The following is a 22,199-nucleotide window of genomic DNA, read 5'->3' on the forward strand; positions in this document are numbered from 1 at the left end:
GCCTTAGGGAGGGAGGTCAGGTGAAGGTTAATCAAAGGAAATGACAGTTAGATGGTATGCACAGCCCTTGAGATTACACACATGTATTTTGTTGGGAAATATTTAACTGTTTTACCTCTATTTAGGAAGAAACCAAAATAAAGCGCATAGATGAAAAAAATGTAGAAGAATCCACGGATGCCCCTTAGCCCAGTAGAACTTGCATTGGTGTGATTCAAACTTGCCAGCTGAGGGGCAAAGAAAGCCGAAAGATGACAACTCTGCATGTGGTTTCACTGTTATAACAGGTTTTGCTGTCATAAAATACAACACAGTAGCTGGGGAGCTAGGGAAATTCAATAAAGCTCTCCTTTACCTTGCTCCCATATTTACTCCCAATGTCTAGTGGTCTTCTCTCAAAAAGGGTGCTGGAGCCAAGGAGGGAAAACTCCAGCTGGAAAATACTGTAGAAGTCTACAGAAACTCATTTCTGTCTTGTAATGAACTTGGTTTGGCCATATTCCTGCCTCATTTGCATTTCCTTTCCAACAATTTTCATACACGTGGATTTTTACTTTCAATAGTACTTTCAAACACTGGTTTTAAGCTTGCGTGCATGGCGAAAGGGATTTTTAAACACATACTCCTCAAACATTTAATCATGAAATGTATTCGCGTATTTGTCCTCAGCTAATTGGGGAATTAAACCAATACCACATGACTTATCAATCACAAATAAGTAACACACCCTGAATTCTGATTTCTAGTTTTTATTAAAAAAACCCCAACTAGTCAATAGAACTCATAAAAAATTTTGACAACTATTTTTTTTTATTCTTCCCACAGAATAAAAGGCAACATTCACTGAATGAATTATTAATTATGAGTTATTCATCCAGCTCTACTAAAAACTAATCTGTTTCTTTTTTTAAGCATCAAAAAGGTCTTTCAAATATAAGTTGCAATAATGAAATATGGCAGCAGATCTCGAAATGTGCCCTTACCCAGTCTGCAGATACGTAAAAGGTTACGGTACCAGAGTTATTAATCCCCCATCACTCTGACAATTGATTTTGAACGCAGTCTATTGCAGTCTTTATAATGCAAGATCATAAATGTTCAAAACTAATTTATTGCTCTTTGTTCCACCTGGCAAAAATATACTGTCAAATTGAGTTGTGTTGATGCAAAGATGCAGATGAGTATTTAAGTCTTATTTTTATTCACATTTGTAAATTTGTTTGTAATACCTGCGTGCGGTTAGAAACATTCACAAAGGAGCAAAGAAAGAAAAAGATATTATCCTGTCTTCAAACAACAGGAAATATTTGCACAAATAACAATAGGTATTTATTTTGTAATTAATGGGGAAGAGTCATTATTTTAATTTGTCAGATTTTATATTTTTGGTTTGCGCTCTGTTCCCTGGTATCTGTCAGATTTTCAAAAACATGCATGTAAAAGCACTTGCTCCATCTGCATATCGGCATCCGTACCAGGCGAGGATTCCCCACGCACCAGTAAGGGATATGCAAAACCTTTCATCCTACATCTCGGGTTTTTTGAGTTAGTAATTTGGAAGCCCGAACCAATTCCATTCATACTGAAAATTCCTCAACTTGCCTTTTCTGCGTGCGGCAGTTGCCACCGTTCCTGCCCATGCCAGGGAAGTACAGACCTCCAAAGAGGGACAAATCAGCAAAGGGGGAGGGGGGGGAAGATCTACTTTACACTGACCCAATACATTCATTTGTAAAGATGAAGAGGTTTTTAAGGGTCAAAAAGAATATATTGACAAGGAAGCTTATTTCAAGAATAAAATCCTGTCCCACGGACCAAGCGTTCCATAATGAATGAATTACAAGTTTTCCAAAGCCTACCATTGGACCAGGTAACTGAAACACAAAAGCTAGAGACAGAGAAGAAAAACAGAAGAGCATTTCAACATCAAAAATATGCATATCCAGAAGTGTCCATTTCTTATGGTCTCTAAAGTATTTTTTCTCAGTAGGAAGACGAACCGATAAAATTACTGTTCTTCACATAATACTTCTTTAATAGCACTTTTCAATCATACATATTTTACAGTCCAATATTATGAACTTCATCTTTCCGTTATCTGGGGGCAGAATCATTTAATTGTCCTGGCAAGTTTACTCATTTTAAATTATTATTTTTACCACGATTATGGAGTAGGAGAGCTATCTGACTGCATGCTACAACTGCTGCATTCATGACTTGTAGACATCTGTATCATATTAAAATTAATTTCCAGTATAAAACAGTTAACAGAATAACCCTAGATAAAGGCAAGTACGATATTAATTTCATTCTTTTTGTTGGCAATGTTGTAAAGTCCGTTGCTCAAGCAAGAGCACTTTTCTGAGCCAGATACAAATTAATTTTACCATTCTTCTTCAAATACGAATTTTAAAAGTCAACTAAAGGCTACAACAGCTTTGAAACATTTCAGTGATTGTTTTAATTACCTATCATACAGCTGTGAGACACTGCAAAAGGGAGGGCTGGAGAGAGAAGGGAGAACAACACCTGGTGTATTAGCAATTGTGTTTCTGACATAAACAAGAAAAAATAGTTGCCAAGCTCTCAGACCAACAAAAAGCTCAGCAAAGTCAACACAGATTTATTTATTTTTTGTCAGTACATTAATGTGGTATTTTTATTCTGGACTACGTGTTTTTATTCTGTCAATAACTACTTTCGCTGTTAAATAAACCCACCAAATCTCCAAACATTAAATACATGAATTCCGACAGCTTTAAAACCTTGCTTTTCAACCCAAAGTTGATGCACAAGCTACAATAAGTTGCTAAAGGCACACACAGGGGCTTCTTTCTAGGGTCTCATTCTCTAGCAAAAAAGCTCCCTCACTTTTACACGCAACTGCACAAAAAGGCTTAATTTTTGTCATTCCGACCCTTAATAGAATTGGGATCTAGAGGCTGTTAGGACTTCTGATGGCCTTTGACACCCTGGCTTCCAGCACCTCAGCAATCAGTCAGTGCTGGGGTAACAAAAGACCGTTCAAACGTACAGTTGTCATCCCCATGCTACATCTGTTGGCCACGCTGTTAGGAAGTGTTGACCCCATCATTTCACCGTAAACGCTGCCGAAGTCAACAACAACAAAAACAGAAATGAAAAAAGGAAGCTGGATGTCAGAAGTCAGGTCAGCACGTTTTATTTGCATATGTGTCAGTAAAGATAGACGGAATCACTGAATTAAATTAAATCAAAGCAAACCTGCTAATTAAAACAGCTAAAATTATGTTTGTGAAGATGTGTGACTGGTTTCCTGCTTATCTGCAAATAAGCCTCCTCATAATATAAACATGTTTCTATCTCCACTCCATTTATAATAAGTCTTCAGGCAGATTGTAATTAGTATTTTGAGTTTCTAATAGAAGATCTACTGTGTTAATGGAGAAATATTTTTCCTGACCATCAGAATACTTATTATTTCAGCTTCACTCCCAAGGGTTCTCACCTGTCCTTCTCATGCTGGTCAAAGCCTTGTACCCAATTTGTCTGAATCAAACTGTTTGGGTATGTGGCCGAATACCATCATCTTCATCACGTACCGCTTGTAATTAACCGCAAATGTGGGCGTTGTATTCAACTCCACCTACAAGCCAAACCAGAAATTATTACCAGTTTTACTTGGATTTGTTCTGTAGTTTGTTTTTCATTCAACGTTGAAAGAACGATCAAAATGATCATGCTAGGGAATAGAAGAATGGGGTCAATACAAAACGTTTTGCACAAAAATTATATTATTTTTTATAAAAAATCCACTTTTTGTTTCTGTTTTACCTATTCCCAAGTTCACGATGCATAATTTTATACAAAACCAATTACATAGCTCAGTGATTTACTGGCAAAGCCGGCCAGAAGAAATTATCTGGCTTTAGCTAATGTGTATGCCTATTTACAATCAAACCAAATCCACAGAAAATTGCAAAATGGCCACAAAGAAAAAAAAAAAAAAGTCAGAAAACAGTATGCAAGCCGAAAAAAGTTCACCTTGAATTGTGTTTTCACTGGATAACCAATAAACCATGGTTATGAGTACGGATTCAGCTTTTCAAGCTCATGCACTATTTATTTATTCCAGCGTTTAACCACGCACGGAGTTTCATCGGCTTGGAAAGCACGCCGTTTTCTTTTTTGCCCTTTTCGTAATTTTTTTTTTTTTAAGGATTAGTTTGCACAGTTAATGGATGCATGGACTGACTTCAACAGAATGACTCAGATGTTTACAGTCACCCGTGGGTTCGAGCAGGTTTGAGATTCAGGGCTATGAGGCATGAGGCCACAGAGCTGCATGTGCATCACATTCACAAATGGCTACGCAAACGGAGTGTGATCTGATACCGGTATCTTGAACGTGAAAATTGTAACCGGTAACACTGCAATAATATCTGTGTATTACTTATGTATGCTGACAAATATCTTTTTTGTTGTTGTCGTTGAAATATTTCTGAAATAATAAAGAATGCCTTGGGAGGACCACAGGCTCTTTTTTATATAGTTTGTATAAACTGAACTTTCTAAGCCAAGAATATAAATGAAACATTTATGATTTTTTAATTGCACAACAAATAATTTCAGATTATTGTATATATTTTCCCTGAAATGACCACTGGGCACAAGTCTCAGTCAGAGATTTTGTTGGACACAGCCCAGAGATCATTTACTCACTTACCTCAAAGCAACTGCCTCGTAAAAATACATCAAATTGCAAATATGCTAAACCCAAAATTTTGCTGTAATTGCATGTGCCAACACTAAGTCCTACATCAATAAGAAACCCCACTGATGTCAGCATGCCTTGTGACAACACAAGATTTCCCTCCTCTCAGTACAGCTATAAAACTGGATCCTTGGTGAGTATATTTGAATTATGTGGATTATATATGATTAAAGAGATTTGGATTAAATCACAGCAATGGGCTGTCTTATCAAGAACATACTGTTGGGACCACACTGATGTACAGTAATCAAGGTGACCTTACAGACTTATTACAACTCCGATCAACTTCAGTGGGTGAGGATTTTTTTACTCTGCAAAGATCAGGCTGCAAGATGTAAGGAGTTAAAATGCTGCTTTCCTGATGAATAGTTTTCATGCCTTAAAATTATGATTCAGGCAACAAAGAGCAATTTTTCTTGCAGGGGAAGCCAATCTCAGCTAAACTCCTTGAGCTCTGTTTCATTCATCAGGATGGAAAATATGGCTAGCTCTGCCTTGTCCTAGCACGCAGGAAAATCTGAATAAAGGAGAACAACATCTGAATAAAGAAATCCACCACAATCCCGCCCAATCCGAGTTTGCCTGGCATTATATCACTGCATTGTTTTGCATAATTTTTAAAATATGCTCTGAATATTGCTGCGAAATCTTACTTTTTGTTACTGCGGTTAGTCTCCGTTTAACCAACAAATTCTCGTATAAACGTACAATCAGATTAACCAGAAATGACAGAAACTAATTTCTTCCTTGGCGGAGTAGCAAGGATACAGCTGAGAAAAGAATTTGGTGACACGATTCTACAATAACTTGCAGCTAACCAGAGCTAAACTGTTAAGTCCAAAAGCTGGAGACAATTTCAGGCTGCTGCTCCAGTAGAAGGGTTTTAACAGCTCGGGAGCGTGTGCCTTGAGGATGCTGATACACATCCTCATATTTAATACGGGTAACATTTGGCAACCATCACTACAGAGGTCATTCCGAGGGTAGGAGGAAAAAGACCTAACGGATATAAAAAGGAGAAAAAAAAAAAAAACAGGCTGCCAAAGTCTGGGGGTTTGGCAAAGTAACAGAGATAAACTAATCGGCAGCGCAGCTTTCCTGCACCGAGGCTTTCAGATTTCCGCACAGAACCCTCTGCCTCTCTCCTTTGGATTAAGGAGCCCAGAAGCTCCTGATCCATAACTTTGAAGAGAAAAAGGGAGGGGGGAAAAAGAAAGGTATGGTAGCAGGACTACTTCCCTGAAGTTTACCAAAAGTTGTACAGCAGCTTAAAAAGATTTTTAGCTCCAGATACCATATAAAAATTTCAAAAGGCTTGCTGGGGGTGGAAAGTCGTTATATAATCCATTAACACTCTGTGCTGCACTGTACGTTGTACGGACACGCGTAGGGAAGATTATGCTCTGAACCTCTGGATTCACATCTGCACTGAAGGCCCCGTGTTACGCAGTCAAGTTGTGGCGAAGACAGAGGTCTGGAAACTTCCTCCTTTTTAACATCTATTCTCTAAACGAGTCCCCCCCACCCCGTCCTCTCCTCCACCAAGGACATTTTTAGTAAGATTGCTGTGCAGCTAATTACATTACCATGGCATCCAAGTACCACACAGTCATGAGACCTACTTCTTTTAACAGCCCTTGGGTTTGTCGAGAGGAGTTAACAGGGAAAAACATCCTTATGTTTGGAGAGCCGAGGCACAAGGTCAAGTTGTTTGTCCCACATCACCGCAGAAGATGCACTGGGCAGGAAATTGCTCGCTGCGGAGTAGCTGCCAGAATGGACGAGGTGCCAAAGCAGCTGCATGACCACCTACTTAACCAGCCACCATGTCCTCAGAGCCGCTCTCAGGAGACGGTGCTGCGACTCCAAGAGGAAACCTTGCTAAAACAGAGCGAAGTACCTGCTCGCCCCCTGCACTCTGCAGCCTCCAGCTACCCCATCAGCCCTCGCAGTAATGTCAGGCTGAACCGATGGCCCCAGGGCCTTGCCAGCTTCCCAGAGACCTTCCCTGTGGAGTCCTAGTGCCTTCTTCTGCAAAGGCAAAGGAGATGTTCGGGCAGCCTGTCCCCAGGCAGAGCTCGCCCCGCAGACGGGAGCAGTGCAGATGCCCACGCCGAGCGTCACAGACTGTGTGACCGTGCTCTGCAACAAACAAATTTCTGTGTCAAATGTCAGGGAACCTGGATTTTTAACAGGGCCAACTTCACCAGTCCTCTCGGCCAGTCTTGCGGCTGGAGTTGCACTGTGTGTTATCCAGATGATACTCCCTGACTATGAGCTTCCTACAGACGATGGTCTGAAGTGAGCTACCACTTGCATGGATTTCCCATGTGTCCTAACTCATTTGACCTCGCCTGAAACGTGACTTGTCCGAGACACATACTCTGCTCCCTTACAGCTCTTCCAGAGCAGAGCACTAACTTGAAGGGCTATTTTCTCCATGCTATTCCTCCGCACAGAATTACTCTTTATTTCTAATCACTCTCACTGAGTTCTCTCATCTATTTCCATTTGCTCCCTCTAACAGACTCTTCAGTCACATCTGTGCTACTGGAAGAGTTTGGTCCTGATTTACTGCAACCTGGTTTTTATTTGCCTATTCCTGCTATTCGGTCAGTTTAAACCTTGAAGAGTTGCGTGTTACCTTTGGTGTTGTCATCTCTCACTGCTCTGATGCTAAAATGTTTCCTCCTCTATACTCGCACAGCATTTTCACCAGACAATTATTGAAAAGCAACCACAACAAAGCAGACCCTGCCCAGACCCACCTCCGACCACGCCACCAGCACAACGAGCTTTATGATGGAAACAGGCTCAACCACAGCAGTTTGACAAGCTCGTAACTTATTCAATTAACATAAACTCACAGTACTGCTTCCTGAACCTGTCAGCCGGCTGAACTAAGACAACCAGCTGAATACTAAGATATATTCTACCACTGAACTATCTTACTGTACAGACCTGAGGTCTGGTAAAACGGAGAGTGGACTTCAAATAGCCAGGACTTTGCCCAAAGGTGTCACCCACTAGAGAGCTCACTTCTAATATAAAACTTGTTCAAACCTTTGCCAAAAACCACAGGCATGATGGTGTTGGTCTGCTGTAGGTTGGTCAACATGCAATACTTACGGTAGCAGACAGATTAATTAATGTAGGTAATGGAAGCAGTAGCATATAATCATAAAAGAGAGCTGAAATGGCAAAGGACTGCAGTTTCCCTATGGCACGGCGGTATTTTTTTTTAAGTGTCCAGTCCCTTTTCAACAGTATTTTTAGAGGAACAGCAGTCAGCCAGATACAGCCATGGATAGTCAGTGGCAGAGAGAGAGAGCGCAAAGAAAACCCTTCTCCTGACAATCGGCATCTGCACTTGAAGCTGCAGAAGAAACAGCTGCCTAGCTGTTCAGTAGAGAAGGGATTTGCCAAACACGCTCCCTGGTGCTGTTATGCAAGGTAGCACTATGCGTATTCCCTCCTTCCACAGAGATGTAGTCTCAAAATATTCGTATTTAGCTCTCCCATCCCCCTAAATCTTCTCCACAAAGGACACTGTCACCACCAAAGCTCTGCAACAGGGATCGTTTATATATCTGACAACCTTTAAACCCCCAAAGAAACGGAAAGGGAAGCAGTAAAGCTCTCTGAAGAGCTCTTTGGTGGAACAAGCAGAATTATGAGCAGCAGGAGAAATATGAGTAATTAAGACAACAGTATATCTATATCTTACAGCTGACAGAGTGAAGCTGCAAGTTAGCTCTGGGCAAGGTGTTAGCAGAGGAAAGAACTGAGCAGACTGTTTCTAATGTTCTTGTTGAAAAGCCAGCCCAGGAAAAAGGCTAAAGGGACAATTTCATTAAAAAGAAGGAAGTAGGTTGGCTTAAGAGAGCAGTTAGATGCCGACTTGTAACATTAAAGGAACAGGTCAACAGCTATCTGTAACAAGACAAGCAATCATTTGGGGAGTCAGCCAACATGGCACTCTTGCTGTTCTTAAAAGAAAATGCTCTTAAATTATCTATCGGTGGGTTGGGCAGAAAATTAAAGCCACAGAATTGCACCGCGGCACAAAACAAAGCATTAGGGTGGATCGAGGCTGCAGGAGAGCAAGCCGTGACTGTTCCCAACAAGCAGCCCAAACCAGCGGCTGGTTTTAGGCAGTCCCCGTTCATCCAGAGCCGGCGCGGTGGCCAGGACGCGGCGTCCTCTCCTGCCCGCCATCCGACCGGCACCAGGTACGAGGACCCGAGCTGCCAGGGCTGTAACCGCTGCACGGAGGGGCCGGATCCGCTCCCACGCCACAGCTCCTCCGACAAGTGTATAAACTCGATTTCAGTCCTTCCTCCGGCACACGGCATGCTCCAGCGATTCCCCAGCTGGCAGGACGGCCCTTTGCGGCTACAGCGGCATAGTTTATAGCAGCCCTGAGGCTGTGTTTTCCATCTAGTATATATAAGTGAATTAGTGGAAAATTTGAGCTTACACAAATCACAGAGCCAGCGCACGGTTTGTCATGGCCGGGCAGCCTGTTCTCAGGGCTGGGGCAGCAGTAATGGAAAGAAAAGGAAAGAAACTGCGGGTTGCATCCATGGTCCTGCGTTACAGCTGGGTTTAGAGCAGGGAAAGGAAGTGCTGTTAATTGAGAGGGGGAAAAAAAGAAAAAAAAAAAAAGGACCAACAGCAGCTCCCGTATCTACAGAGATTGAATGTATGGCTGAGCACAATCACCTGGGGCTTGCAGCCGAAAGATCGATGCACGGGTATTCGGAAGGAGCAGCCTTCCTCCCTCGCCTCCCAGGCTCCATCTGTGTGAAGGAGGAGATGGGAATTACACAGAGTGCAATATTTGCGCTGGAGAAATGGCAGAGGGGTTGCTCCAAATTTACATTATCGTAAACAAGAGCAGCATTTGTCCAAATGATAAGAGCGGTAGCAAAGGCAGAGCCAGAGGGCACCAAATGAGGGTCACCAGCTGCAACTGCCGCTGCCACCCAAGAAGAAGAGCTACATGTCTGCAGCAGGATGGGGGACAGGGGAGGTTGGGAGGTGCCAAAAAATCTCTCACTGCAGTTTTCAGCTCACTGCCCCCGTATGCCTCTCACAACGCCTCGTCCAGCCGAGTTTCCAGCCACGCTCTGGCTGAGTGCCCTAGCAGCTACTCCTTCCTGCTATACCTTTCTTCATTCGCACCTACGAGTCCCAGCCCTTCTCAAGCATTCATGCGGCCCTATCGACAGCGACAGCACTAATTTACCTAAAAAACCACGCCCAGAATACGTGCTTTACATTGAAGCACAGCATAGGTATTCCCTGACTCTTTTTCCTTTCCTACCTCCTCAGCCAGTGCCGCAGCGAGCGATGGATCGTGCCATTCCTGACCACTCCATCGCTTATTTGGTGTAGAGAGGCTGAAGTGAAGGAGTTTCCTCTTGCAGACTGTTCTCTGCCATTTTCTCTACTATAAAGAAGCACGTGTGGCTGTGCAAGGAGCCTGCGCCGCCCCTTCCTACACAAGGCTGAGGGGAAGCCTGCTCTCTGCATATTTCAAATCACAAACTCTAATGGCTCCTTAAAACACACACTTATATTCAGCCCATAAATCAAAATAGATAGTCAAATCCCGCTTATAGATCTAAATCCTTCTCACACTCTCGTGTAGCTCCATTATGTACCTACGGTGTCACACTCCCTATATATTTCTGCCTCCGGCTTCAGCCACATCCTAGCACTGATTGAGAGCACCAGAGTGTGTAGCCCTTAAAAACTCAAAAATTTCTCACTTTCCTGAGCACTAAAATGCATCTAAAATCAGGAAAAATCACCTCCTGTCATTTCGTTGACTTGCCAATGAGTTTATTTACTCACACATCCCGCAGAGCAATTGTTTCATGGAAATGCAAAAATGTTTAATATCCCACTGCAACGCCAGGCAGAGCTACCTGAGTCTCACCCCTGTGCCAAGCAAAGACAATCGCACGACTGAAGCCGCTTCATCGGCTGCTTTTCGTATAAAGGTGAGCATCTTTGCAATTCTTTGGGATATATATTGTTAGAAAGTGAGCTCAGAATTTCATAATATTATCATATTATAGATGCCATTCCTTTGATAGAGGGTCAAAGATCAGGAAGACAAGAAAAATAAGGAAATAAAGCCCAGAAACGGTCAGATCTTTCGTTGGCATAATTGGACACCGAAGTCCACGGAATTCTGTCCATTAGCAGGAGTGGGTGATCTGACCCATATGCTTACCACTTTCAAGTCTAAAGATTAAAACAACATGCCTAACAGCAGAAATGGGTTATGTTACATTTCAGAGAGGCTTGGGTTGCCTAAAATTCTGGAGAAATTTTCAGCCTGCCATCATAAAGACTTCAAGGCTGTTTACCCAAACTTCTCGATAGCTCCTTCTAAAAAAGGATGATGAGCAACCATGTTCAGTAACACAGATTTTTAATGTAATCTGTTTATAGTTATAGAAGAATTTCCAGAATAGAACATTTTTTAAATGTCCTGAGCCTTTAGCATTCTCACTTTGATCATCTCCCATCACGTTATGGTTCAGAACAGAACGTGATGGAGCCAAGCTAACGAATCTGCCAGAAATGACATCAGAAAGCCAAGTGACCTGAAAAAAAAAAAAAAAATGCTGTATTTAAGCACCACACTCTTCTTGAACACTTTCCTTTTTTTTTTCTTTATACATTTTAATTAATGTTTTACTTTCACTGGATTTATTTTGCTTGCATGAAAGCTCGGAGCTTGTTCTTAGAAAAAACTCCTATTGAAAACAAAAGGAGCCTTATTTGACCAAGGGAAGACTGTAGGAGGTCCTCAGATAACAATAGCTAACAATTCTTTTTGGGGTTGAGCAGTTTAAATAACGAACACTTTCTTAGGAGGTTAACTCTAAATAATAATTGTGGATTTTGTAGCCTGTGGAAGGGAGAGATTGGTCTTTGACAGAGTTTATATTACTAACCTGATGCAAGCAGACAGCTGCAAAAATGAAGTGATAGCAGCGATAAAAATATTCTTTCTACGTTTAGGCAGGAGGAATTGCATAGTAGCAAAGGGCAAATCCTGCTGGCCTCCATGCGTGCAAACAGTCCTTGCATGTGAAGGCAGGGACTGACTGACATGGCACTACTGATCAGTGGACGTACTGATGTGGTATGTATTTCTTTTAAATATTTTTTAACACTTCACAATGAATTTCACATATATAGCGTGCATTCCTTTTAAAAACTTTATCTACACAATCGCATTTATTGCCCTTTTAATTCAAGCCATGTTAGAACTGGCAAATAACTTGGTTAAAAAATGTTGTAATGATAGCACCCCCTCCCCTTCTATCTGACGTAGAAATAGATAATTTCTAGTACTAAAAGTGATTAAATTTGGTGCATTTCCAACTTGTATTTTAACAATGCATTACCTCCTGAATTGCTGCATAAATATTAATAGACAGCCTGATATGGAACTTTTGCCCGTAATGCCCTTGGAGAACCATAATCACGGTGAGTGGAGCAAAAGAGATGAGAGAGTGCACTGAAGATGTTGGCTCTATCCCCCAGCTTCACAGAGCTACCCTAGGTCAGGCACTTTCCATGCAGTAGCACAGATGAGCAATAGCTCAAAGCCTAGACTTTGTCTAGGAGGAGATGAAAACCTATAGACATTAATCTGTCTGATACTCCTCTGAAATACAACCAAAAAATTTCCATTGATACCACAAAGAGCTACACTGATTTTTCTCCAAATTAGCCAGACTTAATTTTTGACATAGCGTACTTTTAAATTTCATCTGCAGATGTTTGCTATTCTAATCACCTCCAAAATTATTATACAGCATTTATCTACCTAAATTTCATCCCTGTGATACAGTCTCATTAAAAGTCACAATCGCTCTGGCTACCATTTCATAGGATCATAGACTGGTTTGGGTTGGAAGGAACCTTAAAGCCCATCCAGTTCCACCCCCCTGCCATGGGCAGGGACACCCTCCACCAGCCCAGGTTGCCCAAAGCCCCATCCAACCTGGCCTTGAACACTGCCAGGGAGCCAGGGGCAGCCACAGCTTCTCTGGGCAACCTGTGCCAGGGCCTCAGCACCCTCACAGAGAAGAATTTCTGCCTCAGACCTCATCTCCATCTCCCCTCCTGCAGCTTAAGGCCATTCCCCTTGGCCTGTCACTCCATGCCCTTGTCACCAGCCCCTCTCCAGCTTTTCTGCAAGCCCCTTTAGGAACTGGAAAGCTGCTGTAAGGTCTCCCCAGAGCCTTCTCTTCTCCAGGCTGAACAACTCCAACTCTCTCAGCCTGTCTCTATAGCAGAGGTGTTCCAGCCCTCTGAGCATCTTCATGGCCTCCTCTGGACTTGCTCCAACAGGTCCATGTCTGTCTTGTGCTGGGGACCCCAGAGCTGGACACAGTACTCCAGGTGGAATCCCCTCCTTCGACCTGCTGGTCATGCTGCTAGTGACACAGCCCAGGACACGGTTGGCTTTCTGGGCTGCGAGTGCACACTGCCGGCTCACGTTGAGCTTCTCATCAATCAACACCCCCCAAGTCCTTCGCCTCAGAGCTGTTCTCAATCCGTTCTCCGCCCAGCCTGTAGTTGTGCTTGGGATTGCACCGACCGACGTGCAGGACCTTGCACTTGGCCTTGTTGAACTTCATGTGGTTCGCACAGGCCCACCTCTCCAGCCTGTCGAGGTCCCTCTGGATGGCATCCCTTCCCTCCAGCGTGTCACCACACAGCTTGGTGTCATCGGCAAACTTGCTGAGGGTGCACTCGACCCCACTATCCGTGTTGCTGACAAAGAGGCCAAGTGCCTAAAGAACCCTCGAAGTCATCCTCAGCCTTCTTGAAAATTGGCCAGTTATTTAGATCCCAAAATATAGGCTTTCAGGACTGAAATTCAGGATACCCTTTTGGAAAACCTTCTTGGACCACCTTTCTGGTCTGCCATAAACCACGTTTCTGCTTTCCGAGAAGACGACACTATTGATTTTTGTCACTCTAATGCAAGAGCCTTACTCAAATGGCAGCAAAAAGTGCAAGGAGAAAAGATTTTTGTCTGCAAACACCTATTGCACAGCTGTATTTTGGGCACCGGTAGACTATGCTAAGGGTTAAGTTAATTTAACTTTCACCAAGTTAGAAAGCTATGAAAGTTTAATCACAAATGAACTCCAGTGGGCAGCTTGGTAGCTCACAGACAAATGTTCTCATTTTTATTCTTTATAGGCAGTGCTCAAATCATCATAAACCATATTTAAGGAGGGAGAAATTTCATGAGGGGAGGGAGCTGGTTTATATGATAGAATAAGAGAAAAAGGCAACTTACTGTTTTAAAATTTAAATCCAACAAAATTACCAGAAATGCTGCTGGAAACAGAACGCTGAGAATTCATTATTTTGTTTCAAAGTTAGTTTATCATAAATCTGCCCTCTGACACGTAATAACTAGTAACGTTTCGAAGGTTATTTGATAGTAAGTTCAACAGTGTAGGTGACTGAACATGTGAGCTGCATGATAATGAGTCCCAGGGGAAATCAGGCTTTAGGATGCAGGGTGAAGCATCCCTAGGCTTGTATTCAAATGGAAAAAATATATTCAAAAGTTTATTGTTTATCTCCTAAGAACATCAAATAATACACAGTCCTTCAAATCAAATGTATAAAGCACGCTAGAGAACTATTTGCTGGGGGAAAAATGCCTGATTTGATCCAAATTCAGAAAAAAAAAAAAACCAAAACACCAACCTAATAGCTTGTACACTGAAATGCAAAGATAGATTTTGATATAAAAAGTGGAAGGGAGTATTTCGGTTTGCTCTTTTACAGAACTAAAAGGCACAGCAAGTCAATTTGCTCTTGCATCAGACTCTAGAAAGAGGAGCTAGAGAGCATTAAAACTAGTTGTTTTCAAATCCTCTGCGTTTCAGTACAATGGAGTTCTTTAAGTGTGACAAATACAAATTGCGCTACTCATCCTGAATTTCATTTCCAAAGTACCTTGGCTGTAATTGATTAATTCGTAGTGTACAAACTAATTTAAAGCCAATAATGAGAGCAAAAGATTTTATTTTTCAGGAAGGAGGTGTGGTACATACACCCCACTCCAGCAGGATAATAGAGCCCCACCTCTCAGCTCGTTAAGCTCTTCAATAGCGAGTCTGATGCTGCCCTTACCCAAGTCAATGGTAGTTTTGTTATTAGCTGCAAGACATGAACTTTTTTTTCTTTCCTTTTTTTCTTCTTTTTTTTTTTTTTTTTTTTTAAATATATAAACCCTCCGTATCGCAAATGCTGAGGGCAGCGGCATTCCAAGCCCGTAACTACCCGGCCGCTGGCATCCTGCCACCCCACCGGGGAGTGGGGATGGAGGGGACGGGAGCTGGGTCACCCACCTGCTCCTGCCTTCCCCATCTGCAAACTGCAGCTCTGCTGCTCATCCCCAGCCTACGCGGAGCTCTGTACCCGGAAAAGGTTGCGGAGGAGGCGTCGCGTTTAAGGATTGTTGTTGAGTTTGGATGTATGGTGGAGAACTCCACTGCCAAATTTCCATCTTAAGAGAAACATCTCAGCTATTAAAAGTGATCGAACGTGACTCCTGCTGTTCAGGTGTACAATCATACCTGTCAAGCTCATTAGTTGCCTCCTTTTAACATAGTTACGTAGTCCTCTCTGGATCAAGAGGCTGTTATTTCATAATGCATTTTGGACATTGAGAACAAAATTAGACTTTACTTTCAAGGTATCTTTCAATAACCAAAATCCATTTTCTGCACATCTTTTTAAATTGTTCTCCTTGTCTAATTCTTACTTAAATTGTTACATACCCTATACTTAAGCAGTGAAAAGTTACGCAGCATATATCTTACTTAACATCACTCTATCAGTCCTAACTCCTAATATTATGATGGCTTTTTTCAGAAATTTAACTGGCAGAGGTTTATTGACACACCACAAATCCTAATTATCATTAAAACTCTAAATTCTATACTGACAAAAATCAGAGGTTGAAACGCTCTTATCTTGACAAGCTCTAAAATATCCAATGAAAGTTTGTTTATTCACTTACTGTACTAGCATATATTTCCAACACGGCCATTTTCTATACCTTAACTTTGGGAAAACAACAGCATTTAAGTATGCACCAAAGGCAAAGATAAATAAAAAGAAGCAGAGAGGCATTAATGCTGTCTAAAATGCTTTTTACTATACTGAATAAGGAATTAGCACATAAGAGATGGTTGAACACAAAAACTAGCACAATCTGAAGGTTACAAAGGAAATACACTTAGAAGAGACGGCGAACTTTCCTGATTCGTTCCTTGAAATATTACGTTACCCACTGCTCAACTTTTTTTTTAATGTTTACACGTACGAGACGTACTGAGAAAATTAGAGCTATGTTAAAATACAAAAGACGTGAAAAATGGCCACGGAGCTATCAATACAAATATATTAAACAAGAACGGTCTCAAACAGCTCCGTCTTGAACTTTTGTGATTATTCCAGAAAAAGAGAGTTAAAAATGCACGTTACGAGGTGAAGTTAGTTCTGCCCGGTGCCGTGATATTAAAATGTGCATAAATCAGCGCGCTCATTTTCCTATCAAGCATAAAGCTCCCGGTTATCGGAGGTATTCGCAGATCCACACCGAGCGACTCGACTCGGGGTCCTTCCTCTGTGTGGTCTTTCAGAACTGTCGTTATCAGCTTTCTGTTTATTATTGTGCTCAGTTTAAAGGGAATTTGCCAAGTGATCCCTGGACTCCAATCTTTAGGCCTGTTGTCAGGACAAATTAATTTCTGTGGAAACCCACTGTGCCTCAGATACCATCTAGGAAATGTAGGATTAATGGAGTCCCTGTACAACAAGCTTTGTAGTGCGGCTGCTGGGGGAGGGGAGCGGCTCTTGGAAGGAAGGAATAACAAAAATAAAGCCCCTGCACTTGGGGGTAGTTTGAGGGGACTTGACAATTTTTTTTTTTTTTATTACATCAACTAACATCAATAATATTTCAAATACAGTGTAGTAACTGAAGCCGAACAGGCTACCGTTTAACAAAAAGAACAGTATTACCAAAGATGAGCGACCTGAGGTCTAATTATCAATATTTTGTATTTTACACGCTCAAGCCAATCTCTTCAGTAGGTAAAAAGAGGATATTAAAAGAATCAGTCTCCTGTGAATCTTCGTAGAAAATAATGAAGCTCAATACATGATCTTTTGGAAAAGGGGTATTAAAGCTGGATTTCCTATAGGGCCGGGTCATTACTTTCTTAGCTGACATTTAAGGTTCTTTTTTCAAAATGCATATTATTTCACTGTTAAAAATGTTCCACTGCCACCGTTCTTGCAGTAAGTATACTTTAAAAAGAGACTTTTCTGCCTAGAAAAAAGAAGGAATTGTTTTTCTTAGTGATGCTAAATTAGGTCTAAATTTAGAGCTGTAATGGGTAAAGCAATGTTTTCCCCTCATGTTTTTTCCAAAGAGAAGAGAAGAGAAGAGAAGAGAAGAGAAGAGAAGAGAAGAGAAGAGAAGAGAAGAGAAGAGAAGAGAAGAGAAGAGAAGAGAAGAGAAGAGAAGAGAAGAGAAGAGAAGAGAAGAGAAGAGAAGAGAAGAGAAGAGAAGAGAAGAGAAGAGAAGAGAAGAGAAGAGAAGAGAAGAGAAGAGTTCCAATATAGTTTTATTGATCCTTTTCTCATTTTCAGGAGGATGACTCTGCCCATGGTTAGATATCTTACAAATTGGGAATTCTTACCCTTGTTCTTTTCTCTTAAAAAATAAATCAGTTGATAATATATAGGACAAAGATAGTGGACACACAGGTCCACATTCTGGATTGTATTACAGCTTGTGACTCCCCTGTGGCATCGGTGAGTTGTAAATCAGCCCTGAAGTTAGCCTAAAGTGGCACTAAACCACCTCATGGATTTAAAAAAAAAAAAAAAATTAAAAAAAAAAGAGATACCACTCCTTTAAGGTCAAATGCTATAAGCAAAATCTGACTTTCGAACATGGTGGTGTAATGATATTAAACTGTTAAGAGCAGTGCTAATTTTGCCACAGCGCATTTCCAGTGCACTTCTCCTACCTCCCGAGCCTGGCAGATGCTGAAGCTGCAGCAGAAGGCTGCTCTCACATCTCGCCAGTTTGCAAGTGCGTCAGCGTACGCTGCTTTTCCTTCAGAGGGTAAAAACAGGAGCATTGCAAGAATTCATGGGTTTCGCATGACGCCACATTTTGTTTGCAACAGCATTTATGGAGAAGGTTAATTTGGAGAGATTATTTTATTAATCTTAAGCTCACCTGCGTACGAGAACTACTTTCTTTTTATTAAATATTCCAAATGAGTGCATTCTTCCCTAACTAAAACATTTAATCTTGAGAGACTTTTTATATGGCAGTTTTTACTATTACAGAAATTCAATTAACTCCATAATTATGAATACAATTACCACGGAGCGTTACATGCGATCTGGTGGTAGCAGCTACATGGCACACACATACGCTCTCTTTTACCATTTTAAACTTATAGGAATAACAATAATAAGCAAAAATTCCCAAAGATCATTCTTATTCTTTGGGTTGCATGCACTGGCTTATGTATACAAACAATTTTTAAATATGCCCTTCACATTTTGGCAATGAAGTGTTTAACTGCAGTAAGCATGTTATTTGCAAGCAGTGGGCTGGATTCCCAGCTGACAGAAAGTCACCCAAACTGTGACAATTTACCTTAAGTGTCAGCCTGGCCCCATTAACTCCTTCCATGACAAACTCAAACCCACAGCAAAGGCGGTAAATGAAGCCCCAGGGAGGGGGAAAAAAATAAAATTTTTAAAAAAAAAGAGAAGGCAAAAGAAAAGGAAAAAAAAAAAGGAAAAGATATATGGTGGAGGAAGGGAAACTCTGTAATGAAGTCTTCGAAAACTTTACAAGCAGGCACGCCAAGAGCCTCCAGGCAGGGGAAGGCTGGGGAAGATTGCCCCAACGCTGCCCTGAAAGCCCTCGGCACCAGGCACGACGGCCCGGAGTTTCGGGGTGGAGGTGGCGGGTCAAGAGGCAGGACGGATAGGTCCGTACCCCGGCGCGGCCTGGCAGGAACCGTCGCACGAACCCGGCCGCAGGTTGCTCTCACAGCAAGCAGGGGGGCTGCGGGCTGGAGCGCTGCCAGGCTGAGCCCGAGAGCACTTCGCCGCTTCTTTAGGAATAGTTAAAGTGCGCCGGGTTTCACGCCGTGCCGTGAAGCGCCAGGCTGGGGTCAGCAAAGGGGGCTAAGGGCCTTACGTTTGGTGGTGTCGGGGACCGAGACGGCGAAAAGCAAAGTTTAGGAGTACAGTCGTGATCTGGCCTTGCAGAGGGCTGGGGGTGGAAGTCAGCGCGCTCAGCGCACGTACGCCTTTCTCCAGCGCTGACCTCAGGTAACGGTCGCCACGCAAAAGTCACCGTTCACTCGCTGTTGTCACACAGTCCGAGTATCCGTGACATCTCCTACGTCACAGGCGTTTGCTGACTCCTCACTGATAATCCCCGTTCATGCCCTCGTCACGTTGGGTACGCTACACCCTCTGCACATCGGAGGTCAGGGTGCATCATTACGCTACACCGTAAAGCGGGCAAACTCTCTTAGATGGGTTCAGATCATTCCAGCCATTACGCAAAATAACCCTGGTATCACTCACTCCATCTTTTGCTCAGACTGAGCAAATCTCCAGTTTGCGTAACTCAGCCTAGCTCCCCCAACGCCAGTACTACCATACCAGCTTCCGGCAGCTGAAGATCTGGCCCCACATGCTCTTCTTAATCTAATAAGAGCCCGTTTCTGCTGACACAGCAAGACCTAGAGCCATCTCCACCTTCACCTGCTCTTCTTTGCGTAACAGTTTTTCCCACCTACAAGCGCACGAGTGGGTAAGACTCCTTCACCACAGCAACCAGGGCTTTATCAAGAGATGTCCATGGACTTTAAACACACAAGAAATCAACCGTGGTTTACTATAATCACTCTTCGAGTAATTTAAAATCAGAATTACCCATGTGGCTTCTCTAAATAAAAAGTGCTCTGCTACCTACAAATCTGAATTCAAAACATGTTTGTGTGAAACGTTCAAAACACGAAATGCAGTTACAGCTCAGTCCTTGGTGGATGTTAGTCACCACTGTAAAATTATCGCATGCATTATTTTAAAAGGAAAAAGTGAAGGGTATAATAAGAACAGGGGGCAAAGCATTTCCAGACTTGCCAAGGGTTAGGTCTTACCAACGGAGTAAAATATTTAAGCTTTAATGGAAAACTATAAACGTAAATATATATAAAATGAACCATAAAATGGGCTTCTTATGGAAATTCATGTCTCATAACAAGAACGGTACAAATATTTCATAACATGTCAAGCCCACGGTATATGTACATTCACGCTTTCCTCGCTCCTGGCACTATAACCACAAAGAAGGTAACTTCACGGCACTGGTAAGGGGAATTTTCCCATCTCGGGCTACGGAATCTCTATCTCAAGAACCTGGTTAAACGTGCAACCCCAGTCCATGAATGAGAGCAACAGGAAAGCCGGGAAGACAACATCAGAAGGCTCAGACCAGGAGGAGCCCAAGCCAGGAGCCCTTAGTCTTAGCCATCCTTTCAAAACACACCAGATAAATCACTGCACATCAAGCTGCCATGCGATTTGTTTTCTAAAACAACGTCTCACTCTGCTGTGGAAGAAATGTAGTCCTTATTCCTCTTTAATATTCATAAGGTACGGAGCTACATTAACAGCTAAGTTTTAATTTCAGAAACATTCTGACATTTACAGAGAACAGAGTCCAGCCCTGGTTTCACACTAGGGGTTTTTTTTGGTTTTGTTTTTTTTTTTTCATTATCGCTATTATTACTGGTATTAGTATCACTGCAGAAGTGATTAAAAGGTCCTGCACATTGTATTAAAACAGTCTAGATCTACTCCCCTCTTCAGCATCAAGATACATTCTGCTGGTTTATAAACAAGAATAATCTTTCTGGAAATGAAATCTGAAGTATTGCCTCTTCCCCTCCTCCTTCTGAAATAGAAGGACCTTTGTGTTAAAATTGTGTGTGAGAATTATTCTGAATTAGCTGGACCAGAGGCAAAAATATTTACTATTTGATGCCGAACGCTCCCCAGATCCACTCAGAAAATGTGAAAATAATAAAAGAGCAGTAACAAGCCAAATCTTCAAAATTCTCAAGGAAGTCAAGGAGAGAGATCCCTCATGGAAGTCGACAGCATTAGTCCCCACATCTATCTTCAGGTGATCATTTGCTGCGGCGCAGGCGCACAAGGCTTACGATTTTCCAGCAAGGGCTGTTTTAGCTGCAATTTTGGAAAAATGTGGTTTTGTTTACTGAGATAGCCTGGCAGTTTAACTACGTATGTTTGTGCATCAGACCTCGTTTCCATATTCTTCACCGAATAGAAATTCAAAAGTGTCTTAGGCTTAGATTAAATGCTTTCAAAAATCAATTCTAGGCTGGCATAGAAGTTAACCAGTCTGACCTTGTGATTACAGACTAAACACTTCCTTTAGGAAACAAAGTGGAAGAATATTTTATGTTTCAATGATTATTTGAGATAGTACCACCACATATAAAAATGAGAAACCATGGCAATATTTAAGGGAGTTTATCTACAGATAATTGCATGAGGCATTAAAATAGAACTCCTCCAGGGGGCCGGGGCATCGTAGTATTAAAATACATTAACAAAAGGCAGTATCCAGTATACAACTCATCTAAACCGTAACAATCACTTTGAATTTCACGTAGCATTGCGAAAAAAGAATCATATAACCTAGTTCCTACCTGATTACTCCGATTTTTTTTACCTCTGGAACCTTAATGTTAAGATACACGATGGCCAAGAAAGCAGTAGTAAGATATGTACTTATTCTAATGGCTAAAGAGCATCTTCCAAACTACCTTGGGAATGATGCAAACCAGTTGCCAAAAATACTTCTTCCGTTCCATATTCCTGAGGATGGAGTGCATATTTAATGCCCAAGTCCTAATGTGCCTTCCAACAGCATTATTTTTTTTTTTTTTTCATTCTTACTACTGTCAATAGCAGTGTAACACCAGAGCCTTCAAATAAACCTTTGCATTAGTTTGATCATATAAGTATGCTACCTGGTAATTAAATCCAGTTTGTGTTTTTAAAGCGATATTCTGCATAGAGCCAAACCGTATTGTATTTGCATCCACCATCTCTCAGTTCTGGGAAATCCATAAATTCATTTGTCAAAGGTAAAAATACTTACGCAAAATTCCTTCTAAATCTTTTGAAACGGTTTGTTCAAACTCTTGACATAGCGTTTTGCTCTAAACAAATTTCTAGACAACCCTGTGATTTTCCATCTCTGAAAATATACTGTTTCCCCTCCGTGAAACTAGAA

The 22,199-nt window shown here is 41.8% G+C and overlaps 1 long non-coding RNA gene across 15 annotated transcripts in view; it reads right to left on the reverse strand.

The window, feature by feature from the left end:
* The window catches only part of LOC142603322 (uncharacterized), an 89,428-nt gene that overhangs the window by 59,135 nt on the left and 8,094 nt on the right, over positions 1-22,199 (reverse strand). For 11 of the 15 annotated variants that reach the window (XR_012837230.1, XR_012837222.1, XR_012837224.1 and 8 more), the window contains exon 1: positions 3,488-3,613. The exons of 2 other annotated variants lie outside the window; for them this stretch is intronic. This is a non-coding gene — a long non-coding RNA (uncharacterized LOC142603322). Of the gene's footprint in view, positions 1-3,487; positions 3,626-22,199 lie in introns of those variants that run through there. 2 more of the 15 variants (XR_012837233.1, XR_012837226.1) reach the window with 2 other exon arrangements.

The sequence above is a fragment of the Balearica regulorum genome, chromosome 11 (assembly GCF_011004875.1).
Source record: "Balearica regulorum gibbericeps isolate bBalReg1 chromosome 11, bBalReg1.pri, whole genome shotgun sequence".
Lineage (NCBI taxonomy): Eukaryota > Metazoa > Chordata > Aves > Gruiformes > Gruidae > Balearica > Balearica regulorum.